At 40.7% G+C, this 12910-nt stretch overlaps 1 protein-coding gene across 9 annotated transcripts in view; it reads right to left on the reverse strand.

The window, feature by feature from the left end:
• FRMD4A (FERM domain containing 4A) overlaps positions 1-12910 on the reverse strand; it is a 357158-nt gene that overhangs the window by 321237 nt on the left and 23011 nt on the right. The window lies entirely within an intron of this gene.

Below are 12910 nucleotides of genomic sequence, written 5' to 3' on the forward strand. Positions count from 1 at the left end.
TTTGGCTTTGTCCTGTATCTCTCACTCACACAAGGGGTTTGTCCCACCAGCTGATGAAGACTTTTAGTGAAAGCCAAATCTATATAAGAGAACAACTGCTGGGCTGGGCTCCAGCACCTTTACAGAAGGAGGTTAGTGCTTAACAAGTAAGAGCATATAGTTGAGACTTGGGAAAAATAAAATAAATAATACATTCCTGAACCAAAATCTCATTTTCATCCCAAGAACTACTAAACTGTTTCATAAGACTCTCTAGGATTATACAAGAATGATTCAGAATACATCCCAGGGACTCTTCCTTGCAAATAAATAAGCCAGATGAACATGCTGTGCCACACTCCAATTCATAAAGAGAACCAGAGGGCAGACTGTAAACAGAAGGAAATTGCAAGAAGGCCAATAAACTGCAATTGTGATCTCATGCCATCAGCTGGACTAGGCAAGAGGGATAAATAAAGTCACAGACTTCTCCCATATTTATGGTTCCTTATTGTTGTGGAGCTCTCCTCAGAACAAAAACGGCCCTGGAAGGGAGGCAGCCCTGCTCCTTTCGAATGGCAATGTTTAAGAAAGGAGAACCATATGGTTTTCAGTTGGCTCAATTGTGGCAGCCAGGAAACTAATCCACAGATTTATTGGAGCTGGCATACGTAACAGAGTGGCAATGTTCCTTTCATTTGCTGCCAAGAAACCCTCTGTGGTGCAGAGCTTTACCTTGAGCAGCAATTGCTTACTGGGCATATGGGCCTTATTTCTGCAAATGGGAGTGGAAGAGAGTCAATTTGCAAATCAAATTGGAATTCTCTTCCCCCTGCTGCTCCAATTTACTATGCAGACTTTATTCCTACTTAAAGGAGCCTGAATTTCTGCATCTTTTTTTTCTCTTGAACTTGTTCTATTGATTCAGGACATTCAATTGAGAGGAATATGATGAGGAGAGAACAGACCATTTAAACACTTGTCACTGACCAGATAGAAGTTATTGCACTAACTACTTTATCTAATAGCCCACTTGCTGGAAGACCCCAAGCTATTATCATTAGAGTTCCAGACATCCTGATTTTTCTTGAAAAGGTCATATGGAAATGGGGAATGGCAGATCAGAGTCAGTAATCTGTCTAAAGTGTATATATAATAGTCTGTTAAATAGGTTTTTTTAAACTATTTTGGTGGTGAAGCACAAGAAAAGAATTCACAAGTATCCTTTGGGCATATTCATAGAAGGATTTTTAGAGTTCCCATGGGCTTACTTGGGAAGAGGTATCAAAAGCTTGACTTCTGAAGAGAGACAAGGTGGCAGGGGGTGATTGATAGATGAACTGCCAACCCTTACAAGTGCAAATGGAAATATGATCAGGGTTTGGCATCAGCCCCATTCACCTGGGGAACAGGCAAGGCCACATCTGCGGTCCGCAGCAGAGAATTTCAGGGGGAGACAGATGCTACAGAAATATTAAATGTTTCAAAGATTTCCTATAAACTAGTGCTACAGACATAAAGAAATTTATATAATTTCTCTGGAAGGCTATACCTGAAAACTTCGTTATCTTTTCTTTTCAGTAGAGTGCTGTTTTCTTTACTTCAGCAAAAGTAGAGAACAACAAAGGAAACTGGGAATTGTTAAGATCAGCCATCGATCATAGCACAAACCCATTGTGTTCAATGTGCTGGGTGCCAGACACACCAGAGAAAGGCAGGAATGCCCATTCATGGGCAATTCTATAATGCAGCTCTGCCAACCTTATCTTTCAGCCCAATTTCCAAGGAGATGTGTCTAGGAACATTAGTGAACCCAGTAACAGCAACAACCTATGAATAGAACACCTCCATCAGCTCAGGATGATAAGCAGTAGAAGTCTGCAACGAATTAGTGGAATAAATCATTAGGATTTTAAAGGTTAACATTTGCCATCTTTCTCTGAAAAATGATTCCTCTGTGAAATTAAACATTGCTCTCAACACAAAAATATTATTGAAGAAGTTAAATTGTCTTTTGAAAATTATGTTAAATCTGAAGATGGCATTTAAATCAATAAAGTATGAGTTCAAAGTAGTCAACAAAGACAGTCCAAACTACAGGGACTCCCCTAGGTCATGCAAGCCTGCTGTGACCTTATTTCAATACATCTCTTATAAAATGGGTTCACAGCACTTTTTTTCATCACATGACTCAGATATCCACCGTTCTCTCCTTTCATTAGATGTTACAGGTAAAAACCCATAAATACATCACATGATGTGAACTCAGATAAATAAAAAAATTAATTATATTTATGTATCATAATATATATATAGCATATATATTAACAAACATAAAGAGGGCCTTGAGAGTTGAGGATCTCAGTGTTCAAGCAGGTGTAAAGGGGTGCTTTGATTTTTGTCTGCCAAAGCTTTATCATTCAGCATATGTAACAATACAGAACTAAATGCAGAGAAATTCCCTAGGTTTCATTATCTTCCATGAAGAACTGATTTCGGGCTGACACCTCAGCAGAAGTCAGTCCCATTTGTGTGACAGGGAGTGAGAAAGAAGACAGATGAATTTTCATACCTGAAGAGTCTCATTACAGTGTTGAATTGCCCATAGGTAAAACTGTGTATATTTTTTGTTCTGCCTAGTGAAGAGGCAATAAAGCACATATATGCATGTACAGCAATGAAAAATTAATTACATGCGAATAATTCCCTGTTTTACAGCCCTAACATATTGCTTTGGTAGATTTGGCAGTAAAAATTTCTCACTTTGAAATAGGCATCTACACACACACAAATATATTAGTCTATATATTTGCACCATTGAACTAAAGCACCATAAAGGAAGAATTCCATCATCCAACTCATGAAATTAATATCTCTTTGACCACATAACTGATTTTATTTCAAGAGGTATTTTTGAAAACAAGTATCAATAACAGTCATAAGCCATGTGTGCCTGCATTTGTCTGCAATTTCTACTGTGAACTTTAAAAGCACTGAATGGTAAAAAAAAAGCAGGTAGCTGTCAAAATAACTGCTTATTGCACAGAAAAGGGGAAGAATAAAATAGTTATATCTGTACCACATTGCTGAAAAGCAGCACATGAGCAAACACTGGCCCACAGCAACCCTAATACCATGCCCTCATCTGAAAGATGGAAAACAAAACCAGTCTGATAAATCCACAATAAAAACGGCCTCTATTCACTAGTGAGGGAAGACACTAATGCTGCCACGTGTCCCTTCTTGAAATTGCTCATACAATGATGTGGACAGAGAAGAAACCATCACATTCCCAAGTGTCAGCTCATGAACCTTCCCCCTCTGAACTAATCAGTTAAACAATTCTGAATTCAAAACCTGTTTCTATGTGAAACAAGATCAACATCTAATGAAAGGAAGAAATTGCCTTGCACGTGCACCTGGTGGGGGTCTGATTCACCCTGCTGTAGAATGGTCTTTAAAAGAGACCTTTAAAAGAGACCATCCTACCCCTTCCCTGCCAACACCTGGGGTGAAGGAACAGTCCCCTTCCTTTTTTATGGCACACTCAAGGAATGGCCCTTTACTGCCCATGCCTGGCCATTGACTCCAGCGCCAGGAGTTGGGCTTGGTGATCCCTGTGGGCCCTTCCCAACCCAGGACATTCCATGATTCTATGACTCTGACAGGATTCTTGCTGCCCACACCACTCCTGTGGGTGATTCTGTCTACTGAGAAATCCATCAGTCGTGGAAAATATTGAATTAATGGGAATGCCCTGACCCAGTACCTAAAAATGAGGATCTGGGGTTTATATATGGGCAGTGTCACCACAGGTTTCCACCAGGACTGCACATTAGTGAGATGAAGAGGAGGGTGAGTGCTCAGCTCCAGCACTGCCTCTTGCATTGGTAATCACTGATCTGCAAAGCCCCAGGGACTTCACATTTAAGCAGGCATGGCATTATTCCAGCATACACAGCTATAAATTGCTTCTGCTAACTATTATCTTACAAACAGCTAAGAAAGAAATATTTAGTGTCAGAGACACAAAATATGTTATTTTAATTTCTGTCTTTAGTACTCTCAAAAGATGTTGGGTACTGCTCTTTCAAAGGCTACAGTAAGCAGTTTGGTTTGCAGCAAGAAGAAACTATTTTGATATTCCACGCAAACAGGTCTTTTTTGCAAAGGGGCTCATGTTTCAATCTTTTAAAATTAAAGATGCTTGCAAAAAAAATCAAAGCAAAAGAAAATAAGAAAAAAAAATGATACAAGAAAACCAAACAAAACCTTAAGTTTCCAAAAGCTTTCTCTCCACTGTTTACTCCATGTTTAAAATGAAACAGCTTAGTTCTGTCCACAGGATCTACATTTCACTCTGTCTGTATAAGAGAACACTTCCTCACAGTACCCTCCAAAGATGTCTTCCACTGCTGGCTGTAATCCATAATCAAAATGAATGACAGATCACACAGCAGGAATTTTGTTTGCAAATCTCTGAAATCGGTGAATGTATCTTAACACCTCTCATCTGTATCACTTTGTCCCCAGACCTATTTGCTTGTTACAAACAGGCCTGAACACCCTGATTTAACAGATTGCTGAGCTCTCCTGCTCACTTCCCTGTTCATTAATCTTCATAAAATAATCTGGCAATGAAAATTGCTGGAGTTCTCCCCATACTACCTGCTGCACGCTGGGCTCCAGTGAATAGATGGAGAGTATCTAATATATGGAGAGAAAGGTTTAACTGTATTCTTTTCTGCATTGGAATCTCTCCAGCCTCTGTCCCTGTGGAATGTAGAGCTCTGTACAGCCTGATTTGCTATGCAGGGCACACTCAGCAGGACCAGCTGAAGGCACGTTGTGGAGGAGTTAAAACAATAAGGAAAGTTACAGGTAACGTGGTGCTGTGTGGCATAAATCAACCCCTGCCACAGGGTGAAATTCTGCTTTTTCTAGGAAATAGTTGTATTAAACACATTTCCAAAGGGATTCGCAAAACCTATTAATTTTAGGTCAATGAAAAGAGTATTTCATTGCTACAGCAAAGGCATGTGCAGACTGCAAAGCTTGATTTGAACAAGTTTGAAACCTTGTTCTGTTATGCATTTGACATGCATGGAGAGTTTCACCCACAGCTTCCATAGGAAGCTCAGAAGGAACCAGATCATCTGACTTTGTGTCCCACACCTCAGAGAGGCAGAACTGCCCATGCAAGCCCCAGAAGGATGCTCTAGGAAGGGAACCCACAGGATCAGCACAGCACTCAGCAGGCCGCCAAAGCTGGCCATGTCACCTTGTCACCTTAAATCATCATAGAACAGGATGTTTAAGGTGGGACAACCCCAAAAATCACACCCTGTGCCTGAGAGTGTTGTCCAAACACTTCTTGAGCTCTGTCAGGCTCGGTGCTGTGACCACTTCCTGGGGAGCCTCTTCCAGTGCCCAACCACCATCTGGGTGAAGAACCTTTTCCTAAAATCCAACATAAACCTCCCATGGCACCACTTCCTGCTGTTCCAGATCACCATGGAGAAGGGATCAGTGCCTGTCCCTTTGCTTCAATTCATGAGCCCAAAATACTCAGAATACTCCAGTAAAATGTGGCAACACTAGAGATGTAGGGAATGTTCCAACAATATATTATTGCTAAAACTGGCATGTCTTTTGTCCTGGTTTACAGAGAGCAGTCTTCATAGGATAAGTCAGATACAGATTTTTTTGCACAGGAAATATTGCTCTGGGACATAAATTCTATTGACTCACCATATTGACAGGAGGTAACAAGAGACTTGAAAAAGCACTGACTAGCAGCTCCTAGCTCAAGAGAAATTACATATTGAACTATATTGGACATGTCCTAGATGGTAAGGAGACAAAGACAACTTGCATGCTATCCATCAGACCACTCACACATGGAAACAGCTGTTATTTATCTTCCCTTTTAACTAGAAATACAACTTCAAATTAATTTTGCCCTAAAAAAGCACACAAAATGGCAGACTCGTGCTCCAAAGCTCTGTGTCTGTCTGTAAAGGGCAGCCAGAGAGGCTTGTTCAGGTGGAGACAACTAAGGCTGGGCAGAATAGAAAGGCTGAGACTTCTCCAAGCACTGCAAAACACAACAGCTCTGGTGCAGCTTGAGTGGCATAAGGGAGAAGAGTGAAAGAAAACAGAAAGAAAAGAACAAATGCAATCAAAATTGCCCCTTCATTGAACATGGAACAAAAACCAAGGTTTGGTTCTTACAGCTTTTCTATGAATTGCTTTGATATGAAATTGCTGAGCAATAATAACATCACAGGAAACATGATCTTTGCTACTGGTGCTCATTGTGGAAGGTGATACAAAAAATTTGCCTTTGTCAACATAGACCTTACATCTGCACCCAGGCTGAAATCCAGACATGCCATGGTTTTAACTTTTCATGATAAACAAAGCTGGGATTCTCCTGCTTGTTCAGGGCAGATTTTAGACCCATTGATATGAGGACATTTTGCATTTCAAAGCATTTTGCAAATTTTGTTGTTGTTGTTGCCTTTTAAATCAATCACAAGAAACAAATAATTATCATATTCCTGACTATTATTCCCTCTCAACACTTCCTCCCTCTAAAGTCTACATTTATTCTGCACCTTCTTCAGGATACACCTCTCCTGATTGAACAAATGTAATTAGCAAATGTCAATAAGTATAGATGTGCTCACTGCAATAATGCATAACCATTGTGATTTCCTTGGAGCATTTTTGTGCTTGGTATGAGAAGAATAAAAAGTTTTATTCTCTTCAATGTGAGGATTTGGGGAATGAATCCATTAAAAATGGGTAAATTACAGGATACATGAAAATTTTCTTTCTAGGAAAAGAGTTTTATGAAATTTATCTACTTCATTCCTGATATTCTTTTATTGTAAAGATCTTGTGTAATTTTACACTTGAATTAGCAGAACATTCAGCTTCCATGGCTGTGCTGAGACCAACAACAAGCATTTTTGGAGGGACCTGCATGTGGGAGAAGTAGTTACTGTGGTTTTCCCCCCTACCCTGTGAAGCAACAGAAAAATTTGTTGTGTAGAACTAAACAACAGAGATGACAGAAGAAAAGGACTTAAAAAAGAAGAACGCAAAAGCAGAGACATACAAAGCCCTGAGCAGAAGAGAGATGAAACAAGGTAAAGGGTAGATTGGAGAGGAATGTACTTGGGGTTCAACCTAAGAGATGCACATGCAAAATCTCCTGTGCCATCAAACACAAACTGCCCAATGAAGGAAGGAGGGGAAGTCAGTGAAATATATGAAAGGTTTCTCTCTCTAGGTCCAGACTCTCCTGTGCCTCTGCCTGCTGAGTACAACAGAGGGGTGGCTGTGGACTCCTGGAAGCAATGGCAAGCACAGCATCAATCAATCACAGTGTCTACCCCCTGAAAACTGAATGTGCCCACATGTCAAATAATGCACTACATTGGGGTATTTAAAATTCCTTCTTTTCACCCATTTAGCACCCATCAGAGCCTTGGAGTAGATGGAGAGGGTTACTAGGCTGCCAGAGAGGTTTGTCTCGGGGCATGGACTAAAGTAAACAGAGTCCCAAATGGGTGAATTGTGCATTTGTGATGCTCTAGTAACAAAAACACCAGCAAGTGCCTTGTCCCCAAAGAAGGGTTTGGGCATTTAATGTTCTGAGTCTAGGGGAGGAAAAAAGCAAAGGCTGAGGATAGGAATGAGAGCTGCATTTCAACAAAAGCTTTTTGATATCAAATATCACATACCAGGGGAAATAAAATTTTGAAAAAGAGAGAAAAGGATATAGCAGCGAGAGCAGAAGAGAGCAGGGGAAGAGGTGAAGTGAATTTTACGACTGAAATACATCTTTAAGGGACTTCCATGACCTGGCATTTATTAGGCAGCATGAGGCAGGGCAACAGAACCTGCTCCTGCTGCTTTAACCTGCACCACTGCCCAGGGAATGCACCTCATATCAAAGGTTGTTGGCAAATGCCAAATTCATCTCTAAGAGAGGCCACTTGGTTCCAGGAGAATATCAGCAGCATGGAGCCAGTTCAGTGCCTCTCAGAGGGAGCCTCATCCTCCTCTCATGGAATCTGAGGCACTGTCTCTTTGACTATGGCCTGCATATTTCATCCTTGATGCTTTGGAACAAGTATTGCAGCAGCAGCATGGCCCTTCATTGAGCTGATGAACCTTAGAGACATTTTGTACATTGCACAGAACAGAAAATACTTTCTCCAGTAAAAAAAAGATTGCTTTGGCCCTAAAACTGTAGCACCTCACCCTTCAAACAACAGCTTGAATCTGTACCCCATCTATGCCTTCATCCCTGTGCTGGATTTATTGCAGTTAAGATGGTCAAAATACTGCAGGTTGTCCTGTGATTTGCAGAATTTTTCAGAGGAAAAACTAAAAAAACCCCAGATTTCTTCTCTTCACTTAATTCTAGGGAGAGGAGATCAGAATATGGTTAATTTACATTCATAAAGAAATAAAAAGAAAATCAGGACTCTCCCAAGAAATGCTCCATCTAATACTGTTAATCTCTTCCATAGGTCACAGCCAAGTCCAGACTGTGTATTTATTTATTTTTCATGTTTATTGCTAGTATCACAGATGGGCTTGTTCACTTTCAGGACTGGAAAACAGGTAAGCAGAGGAGAAACACTTATTAAATGAAAGCACAGCATTTGAGAGGTTGGCAGAAGACTTTGCCTTTTGCAAAAAAAGGAAGCTGTATTTTCATATAGTTTCTGAATAAAAATTACTCATTATTCTAGCTGAATATCAATAACTTTGGTATTTCCTGCAATGAAAAATTGTTGAATTTTTTTCTCCTCTACTAAAGTCTAAGATTTTTTGTTGCAGTTGACAGAGGACTCTCTTTCATGGTGAGAAATCAGCACTTATTTCCATAAGTAACAAGGTCAGAAGTCTTGTCAGGTGCTTATCGAGAGTTGCATAAGATGCACAGTACTTATGCTGCAATATGGCAGCTGAGGACATGAATTAAATCCTTGAAGGGGAAAAAATTACACTTTGAAATTGCAGCAATGATATACTCAAGCTGTCTATAAATTAAGACACCTTCTCGCAACTCACAAATAGAACAAATCTTTTAACAAGTGTTAAAAATTAATAAGGAGAGGAGAGAAGGAGATCAAAGCTAAGGTAGATGCTTCAGAAAACTGTCAAGGCATTGACAGAAGAAATCTTTCAGCTTTCGTTCATCAGAAGAAACCAGAAAATCATTTCCCCTTTGGTGGAATGAAATGGCTTTAAATCAAATAGAAGAGAATCTGAAATGAAATGTGTATAAGGAAAGTAGTCTTTCCCCAGAAGGAAAACTTAAACTTGTTTGACCTGAAATCAAAAGTTGTAAACTGATGATTCACTTCCTCACCAAAAACTCTTAGAATCATAGAATGGTTTGGGTTGGAAGGGATATTAAAGACCATCCATTTCCAAACCCTCTGCCTTCCAGTAGACCAGGTTGTATAAAGTCCCATCCCACTTGGCCTCAAACTTTCAGGATTGGGCATCTGCAACTGCTCTGGGAAGCCTCTTCCAGTGTTTCACCACAGTGAATAAATTCTTCCTAATATTGAATCTAAACCTGTCTTCTTTCAGTTGAAAGCCATTCTGCTTTGTCCTATCATGCACACCTTTGAAAACACCCCAACTGTCCTGTAGATCCACTTTAGATGCTGGAAGGTGCTCTAAGTTCTCCCCAGAACTTTCTTTTCTCTAGGCTGAACAGCCTCCATTGAGTCTTACCTCATAATATACTCTTTAAACCAAGATACACCCACTTCCATGCAGAACATGCACTTACAGCTGCAGACTCATCCCACCAGGATCATATGATTTTGGAAAGAAACTGTTCTACCTGCAGGTCCCACCTTCCAGGCTTCTCAAAGCAGATTTTCACTGGGTTTATTTCAAAATAATCTTTGTGCCATAGACTGGCTGTGTGTTTGTTATTATTCATCTCGATTTATTTGGCTCATGACACTGTTGGGTGATGGGTGCCATGAGCTGTCCACTAACATCCCATTCCTGTTGCTGGAAAAAGTTTCCTTCATGGTACTTTTAAAGAGAGTGGCTCAGCTCAAAAATTCTTGGGGATAAGGACTGACCACAGCCAAAAAGTCTGGTCTTCAGAAGTACAGCGAGGAAGAGGAAGGAACCCTTCACACCTTCAAAGCTCATCTCCAACAACCCTCAAAAATACAAGGATGAGCAAAAAACCCTTGACGTTGCAACTCCATGTCATGTAACAGCAAACACAGAGGGACTTCTTGGTGACAACTGTGGCGGCTTCAGAGATTATATCTTGGTCAGACAGGGATTAAACACACTCACAGTCCCACAAATTCCAGATGTTTAGTGTCAGTCTGAGCTTTAATAAAAATGTCTTAGGTGCCAGTCTAAGGCAGCCAGCTGAGCTCACAGTGTAGCTGGTGAGAATCAGGGGAGTTTGTCCCATTTTAGACAAAATGGGAAGTTTGTCTCATTTTTAGACAAATAAAATAGTCTAAAATAGTGAATCAGTCTCCCTCTCTCATTCTCCCCCTCCCACAGGCAGAGTCCTCCACCAAACTGAAGTTTAAATACAGAGAGCCTAACATTGGAAGAGAGGAATCTCACCCCTCACAAATTGCTTGCCCAAGGACACATAAGCAGCTCGTTGCAAAGACCCAAAATTCAAGTTTAGCTCAGGCATTTGTTCCTCACTGTTCCCTGGCAACAAGATAGGACACAGAGCTTGCATTTCCCCTGCAGCCTGTGCATGCACAGCTAGCAGAGACCCACGCAGCCTGTGACAAGCCTTGCAGTGCACAGACAAGACAGAGAAAGATAAGGGCAGGTCACAGAACATATCTATAATTGCTTCAAGGGAAAAATAAAAAAAGTAAAAAAAAGAAAAAAAGTTGGTTCATCTAAATCTTTCACAGCTGTCAGTACAGCAGCTAGATTTTATTTTAGGTCCATCCTGCCAACAAGTAGCATTTTGATTTCTGTGAGCAGAATGAAGATAATTAAGCTTCCAAAAAGCCAGGATTTGGTAAAAATAGCCATGGCTTTACTTAGCAGCCTACAGTATTTTAAAAGAAATTCTTCAGCTTCCATCTTCCAGCCAAAGGGCACTTTTTCTATTTTTTCTACCTGATAGGCTTTTCTCTATTTTGAGTTCACTAGAGAAAAGCAAAGAACAGGGAGCTAAGGGCTGTCCAACATCTTTCATGATGTACTGAGGAAATAAGAGTTACTGTTTCTCTCCATGCAAGCACCAGAATATACTGCACTGCCCATGCCTCTCGGACAGTTTGACACACTTTAGTTCCACTGAACCACTTCTGATTTACACCAGAACTAAACAGGGAGGGAGAGAGGGAAGTCAGACATTATAAATCTTTTCCCTGAATGACATTTTGAAGGGCTCGTACATCACTTTGAAACTAAGGTCTAGAATCACAATACAGATGACCTGAAGAATGGCTTATATGCCCCAAAGCCTCTTCTCCTTCCCTCAGATATCATTTCTATAGTAGAAGACATTAACTCTTCCTGCAAAGCTGGTATCAATGGGCTCACAAAGGCATTTAGAAGCCAAAGTGCCATTGCCTGCAAGGCTAACACCTCCAGGCTATTTACTTAATACAGCCGACTAATGTCAAAGGGACAATATTTCCATGAGTTATACAATGATTTAACAGCTTGTTTTTCATTGAGCTACAAGGGAATAAAGTTTCTAAATCATTTGTGAAAGCATCAGCCTTTTTAGTTTATTATTTACACTGCATAAAAGAAGTGAGTTGGCAGTCCATGATCTGGCCATGCAAAGACACAGCTGTGAGCATGAAGAGTGATGTTCATTGTCACCCACCCTGCAGCTCTGCCAGGGCCCCTGAGCAAGGGACAAGACAAAGCTGTGTTTTACTCAGTGCAGGATACCCCCAATTCCCATTGTGTGAGAGGCAGAGTAATAAAACAGGTGTAATTCCAGCTTGCCCTAGCACATGCTTTTTCATATTATATCAGGTTTTCTGCCCATTTACCACACACACCTTCCCTGCAGCTGACTGCTCATACTGAGCAGAAAGTGAAGGCAACACCTCAGCTAAGTGGATTCTCCAGATCTCCATTTCCCAGCTTGAGACACTTGTGTGAGTCTCACTGGGCTGCAGTAAAGATATAGAGCACCCCCCTCACAGTCACACTCAGCAGCACTGTTCGACCTCAGGTCTGAATATGCTTTGGGGCAGAATTCAAAGCCTTTTTTAGGCTGAGCCTTTGGCATCCAGACAGATCATATGGATTCAATTATGGAAAAACAGAAATATGCAGAACCTCTTTCAACAGAACACAATATAAAGCAGTGCAGTAATAATGTCCTATTTTAATGAGTTAATGGTGGAGAAGGAGCTTCCAGTCTGGTAATCTTATCAATGACAGGATCTGTGTCACCTAGGATTACAATCCACAGCACAGGGCTGAGCACCTGAGCAAATTGTCTGAGATTCCCATCATGGCCTTTGGAGTCTAGTCAACAGAGTTTAGGGTGCAACCCATCTGGTCAAACCTTGGCTGCACTGATGAGAATCTGTATTTGAATAGCTCTATTTCCATTATAAAGGGATTCTAGGCTTAGATTTATATTCTATCAGCACTGCAGTATTTCAGACAATTTCCAACCAAGTGTTCCACACAGCTAAAGACTGATGTATGACTTTGTAAAGAAAAGAATTAAACTTATCCAGCTTGAGTAGCTCAGTATACTATCAAGGTGAGGAAGATATTAAGTCCTCAACCACAGCAGACCTTAACTACATAAGCACAAATGGCTTAAACTCCAGGAAAATCTACCAGCTCACAAACACCACACCATGACCACCAGACAGCACAGCAATATATTCCCACACAAGCACTGAAA

Source organism: Taeniopygia guttata, chromosome 1A, assembly GCF_048771995.1.
Source record: "Taeniopygia guttata chromosome 1A, bTaeGut7.mat, whole genome shotgun sequence".
Lineage (NCBI taxonomy): Eukaryota > Metazoa > Chordata > Aves > Passeriformes > Estrildidae > Taeniopygia > Taeniopygia guttata.